Source organism: Eleutherodactylus coqui, chromosome 4, assembly GCF_035609145.1.
Source record: "Eleutherodactylus coqui strain aEleCoq1 chromosome 4, aEleCoq1.hap1, whole genome shotgun sequence".
In the NCBI taxonomy this organism is placed as follows: Eukaryota; Metazoa; Chordata; class Amphibia; order Anura; family Eleutherodactylidae; genus Eleutherodactylus; species Eleutherodactylus coqui.
The window spans coordinates 165,004,566-165,010,040 of NC_089840.1; the positions used below are offsets into that span (position 1 = coordinate 165,004,566).

A 5,475-nucleotide genomic window follows, 5' to 3' on the forward strand; every position below is an offset into this window, starting at 1 on the left:
AGGAGGTCGGCATCCAGCACATGCGCACCAGCACAAAACATATGTGCAGAGTGTCGGGTAGGGAAAAGCCCAAAGGTGGGGGCTGAAAACTCCTCACTGCAGTGCTGTGCTGAAAGTACACAGCACAGAAGCCATTCAAAACACTCAGCAGCTCAAAGAGCATTATCAGTAAAGAAAAATGAATAGATCCAAAGGAAACCATTGCATAATTGCAGAAACAAAGAAATATATGTAACACAAATGCAGGAATCTGTATATATGTAGTTCATTTGCATAAATCATTTAATCAAACAAAGAAAAAAATTGTATATATTATTAAAGAAATATACATAACGCCAATACAATTATCTGCATGAATATAATTTATTTGCATAATTCAATTAATCAAAAAAAGAAAAAAATTGCATATATATATATATGGGTATTAAGGGAAGACCAACGAGAAGAAAAGAAAAAAATTCCAAGACGTAGATCAGATGAATTTGGAAAAAATATGCGCGGGACCACAAGAACAGAAGATGCACGACCTGAAGAAATCCGCAACCTTCGGAACAGATCTCCAATCTTAAAAACAAAAAATATAAAAGTTAAAATCACAGTTATACAATAATTGTACTAAAAAGTGCAAGTAAAAAATCACGGGGGTCAATAATATAATTAGATGCAAAGTGCCGTATTAAATTCCAAATTGAGCCCGTTTGGGTGAAGTGTGTCCAGGTCAAAAATCCATTTAAGTTCCTTTTTCAAGAGGGTGCCTTCCCGATCCCCACCCCTGATGTTAAACGGGGCATGGTCGATCACTCTGAACCCGAGTTGGCTCACAGAGTGACCGGCCATGACAAAATGTTTGGGGATGGAGAGGTCCACTTTCTTTGTGCGTATTGTGCTTTTATGGCCCAGGATTCGCTGACGTATTTCATTGGTGTTCTCCCCCACATACAGGAGGCCACACGGGCAGGATATCAGATAAACCACATATGTGGAGCGACAGGTGTATTGGGATGCAATGGTGTATTTTTTACCGGTCCTAGGATGAAAAAATGTGTTGCCCTTAACCAGATTGTTACAACAGGAGCAACTCATGCAAGCAAAATTGCCCGTCTTAGATGTTGCAGTAATTTGTTGGTCATCAGCCCCCACCTTAACCTGGGCATTCACTAGTTTGTCCCTAAGGTTAGGTCCACGTTTAAAGACCATGAGTGGTGCTTTTGAGAATTCCGGGATATGTAAGCAATTTTTTTGTAAGATGGACCAATGGCGTTTAATAATTCCTGTAATCCGTTTACTCAGTGGTCCATACATGGAGACAAAAGGGATCCTAGTTAAGTTGTCATTTTTGGTTTTAGGGACCAAAAGGTCTCCTTGTGGTAATGATCTGGCCTTCTGAGCCGCCTTCATCACAATCTCTTTAGGATATCCCCTCTTAAGGAAACGATCAGTCATTTCCTCAAGTCTCCGCTCAACATGGAGGTCAGACGCTATTCTGCGTACCCTTAAGCACTGACTCCAGGGCAACGAATTGCGCATACTGTCTGGATGATAGCTCGTATAGTGCAAGAGATTATTCCTGTCTGTTTCTTTCTGGTACAAGTCAGTGTCCAATGTGTTCCCCACCTTAATGACTCTCACATCAAGAAAATCCACCTTATCCAGGGCATATGTTAGCGTGAACTTTAATTCCGGTGTAATGTTGTTCAACGCTTCAAAAAACAGAAGTAGGTCCGCAATGGAGCCCTCCCACAAAAGAAAAATGTCATCTATGTATCTCCACCAGCGCAGAACATGCTGCCACTGGGGAGACACATAGATGAAGGAGCATTCGGTGTAGTCCATGAAAATGTTTGCATAATTAGGGGCAATATTGGACCCCATTGCGGTACCGCACCTCTGTTTGTAAAACTGATCCTTATAGATGAAATAGTTATTGTTTAACACAAAATCTAGGAGCCCTAAGGTAAATTCCATGCAGGCATTGGAAAGTTTGGAGGCCATAAGGCATATACGGACTGCTTCAATCCCTTTTTCATGTTCTATGATTGTGTATAGGGAAGTGACGTCTAATGTGGCTAGTACCGTATCCTCCGAGACCGTCACGTCCCGAAGTTTTAATAGAAATTCACCTGTATCCTTGATGTATGATTTAGCAGCTCTGGCATAGTCACACAAAATTCGGTCCAGAAAACGAGAACAATTGTTAGTAATTGACCCAATGCTGGAAACTATGGGTCTCCCAGGGGGGTTTATCAAGCTTTTATGTACTTTGGGAAGGACATAAAAGCAAGGAGTTAAGGGGTACTTGACAATTAGGAACGTGGCAAGCTGTTTGTCAATAATGCCCGCCAGAAGGGCCTCATTCACCATATCGGTGAGTGTGCTCTGGAGGTGAGCAGTAGGGTCCCTATCAAGAACCTCATAAGTGGAAAGATCCTGTAACTGTCTCATTACCTCCTTGTTATAATCAGCGGTATTCATTATGACAAGGGCCCCGACCTTATCCGCTGGTTTGATTGTAAGGGACGGGTCATCACGCAGTTATTTAAAGGTCTTCCTATCTAAAAATGAAAAATTAGGACTGCCCTTTTTATTGGGATGACAAGCTGTGGGATCGAAGACAGCTCAATTCCCCTTTACCAGTTTAATGTATGTGTCAACGAAGGGGTCTATTGTAGATGGTTGAAACTGGCTCTTATTACGAAGGCCCGTGTTTTTAGAAGTAAATCTACTACCATCTGACACAGTGTCTACTGTCCCCATTCCCGACGATTGTTCTCTATTTGCAAAATGACATTTCAATTTTAATTGTCGAAAAAAATCGATCACAATCAAGTTGGAGTCCAAACCAGTCCATAGGAGGAGAAGGGCAAAAAGAAAGTCCTTTAGACAATACACCAAGTTCAGAATTAGAAAGTACCTTATCAGATATGTTGATAAGTGAATTATCAATCACCGCGGTCTTCTCCTGCTCTCCGATCTCGTTGTCACTTTTTCTCTTACGGGGTCTCTCGTGTTTTCAGCCCCCTCTTTTCCGTCTACGATATGGGTTTTGTTCTTGGTCCTTACTGGTGGTCTCCTGGATAGAAAAGACATCTCAGATCTACCTTCAGCTCCCCGTATGCAGCCATCAGTGGAATCAGATCCAACCGAGGTAAATCCGAAACGAGTAGATTGGTACGGCCTTGTATTTCTTGTTCTTCGTTGTCTCACCCTTGGCTGTGGAGAAGAATGCACATGTTTTTGATTAAAGCGCCAATTGTAAACCCTGCCACTGCGATAATCTTCCAGATCTCTCTGCCATTTATTTTTTTTAGTTATTTCAATGTTCTCTCTATAATTTTTGCATAAGTCCTCAGTTTTTTGAATCAGACTAGTCCAATCCGTTTCCGTCATCTGTGAACGTAGCTATGCTTCCATCTCCTTAACGTTGTCATGGCTTTTCTTTAACTCCAATTGCAAAAATTCAATGTTAAGGAGGATCACATCAAAAGAGAACTTATTGGCTATAGCCTCAAATTTAGCGCAGAAATATACATTATCCGTCATAAGAGTTGGTCGCACATTGGACCTCAGTCCCCTAGGTATCCTCTTTTGAGTGTGACCATATGCAGACCATAGGAAATATCTCTCTTTTTCTCCGTCTCCCATTTTCTTCGTAATAAAGACATCAACGGCGCATCCAAAAAAGCATCAACCGCTGGAACTCCAGCTAAGATGCGAGTGGTGTCTGCTTCTGAGAAAGCAAAAGACCATGGAATTTCCGGCATGCTGTCACCCGGATTCACATAAGATTCCATATTCAGAGACGGTGCACGCTGGCTAGGATCCATAGGTAGAACAAAGCAGTAATATTAGGTTGCCAGCAGCACCCACACTCCTCATGCAGTTGCACAAACTTGCCTGTGCACGCCTAACAAGGGACTGGATCCCGTTGCCCCAAATAACAGTCACAATATCAATGGTAGAAGGCAGCACTTCTTACAGCAGTGGAATAAAAAAAGATACAACCTTTATTCAGTCCATGGTCAAACAGAATGCCTCAGCAACGTTTCAACCCCAGCGTGGGTTTTTTTCAAGCTGAATGCTCAAAGGACAGACACAGCTATAAAAACATATAGGCACCCCCCCCCCCCCCCCCCCCCCATCACCACAGGTATCCAATAAAACAGCAGGTATAGTTACCGACAGGTGTGCAGAGATCCAGTCGGCATGCTTCTGATTGTGGTCTCCATATTCAAGTAACAGTGTCTACGTCATCCCATATGGTCCGGGCAGCACTCACAGAGTCTCCCAAGAGTAGGAACTTGATGTCCCAAATAGTCACAGAGGAGGTCGGCATCCAGCACATGCGCACCAGCACAAAACATATGTGCAGAGTGTCGGGTAGGGAAAAGCCCAAAGGTGGGGGCTGAAAACTCATCACTGCAGTGCTGTGCTGAAAGTACACAGCACAGAAGCCATTCAAAACACTCAGCAGCTCAAAGAGCATTATCAGTAAAGAAAAATGAATAGATCCAAAGGAAACCATTGCATAATTGCAGAAACAAAGAAATATATGTAACACAACTGCAGGAATCTGTATATATGTAGTTCATTTGCATAAATCATTTAATCAAACAAAGAAAAAAATTGTATATATTATTAAAGAAATATACATAACGCCAATGCAATTATCTGCATGAATATAATTTATTTGCATAATTCAATTAATCAAAAAAAGAAAAAAATTGCATATATATATATATATATGGGTATTAAAGGGGTTGTCTCGTGAAATCAAATGGGGTTCAGCACTTCTGTATGGCCATATTAATGCACTTTGTAATATACATCTTGCATTAATTATGAGCCATACAGAAGTTATTCACTTACCTGCTCCGTTGCTAGCGTCCCCGTTGCCATGGATCCGTGTAAATTCGCTGTCTTCTGGCGTTTTTAGACGCGCTTGCACAGTCCGGTCTTCTCCCTGGTGAATGGGGCTGCTCGTGCCGGAGAGCTGGTCCTCGTAGCTCCACCCCGTCACGTGTGCCGATTCCAGCCAATCAGGAGGCTGGAATTGGCAATGGACCGCACAGAGCCCACGGTGCACCATGGGAGAAGACCCGCGGTGCATCGTGGGTGAAGATCCCAGCGGCCATCTTGGTAAAGGAAGAAAGAAGTCGCAGCAGCGCTGGGATTTGGGTAAGTAATAAACTTTTTTTTTTTTAACCCATCCCTTGGGTTTGTCTCGCGCCGAACGGGGGGCCTATTGAATTTTAAAAAAACCTGTTTCGGCGTGAGACAACCCCTTTAAGGGAAGACCAACGAGAAGAAAAGAAAAAAATTCCAAGACGTAGATCAGATGAATTTGGAAAAAAAATACGCGGGACCACAAGAACAGAAGATGCACGATCTGAAGAAATCCGCAACCTTCGGAACAGATCTCCAATCCTAAAAACAAAAAACAAAAAGGGGTTAATTAACCCCTGCTAAGCATGACAT

General features: G+C 42.5%; 1 long non-coding RNA gene across 1 annotated transcript; it reads right to left on the reverse strand.

The window, feature by feature from the left end:
• Positions 1-428: 428 nt before the first annotated feature.
• Positions 429-4,295, reverse strand: LOC136624781 (uncharacterized). Its single transcript, XR_010792429.1, has 3 exons — positions 4,177-4,295; positions 2,912-3,210; positions 429-564 (listed from the first exon to the last, which is right to left on the reverse strand). It is a non-coding gene; the product is annotated as an uncharacterized lncRNA (long non-coding RNA).
• Between the last annotated feature and the right edge of the window lie 1,180 nt (positions 4,296-5,475).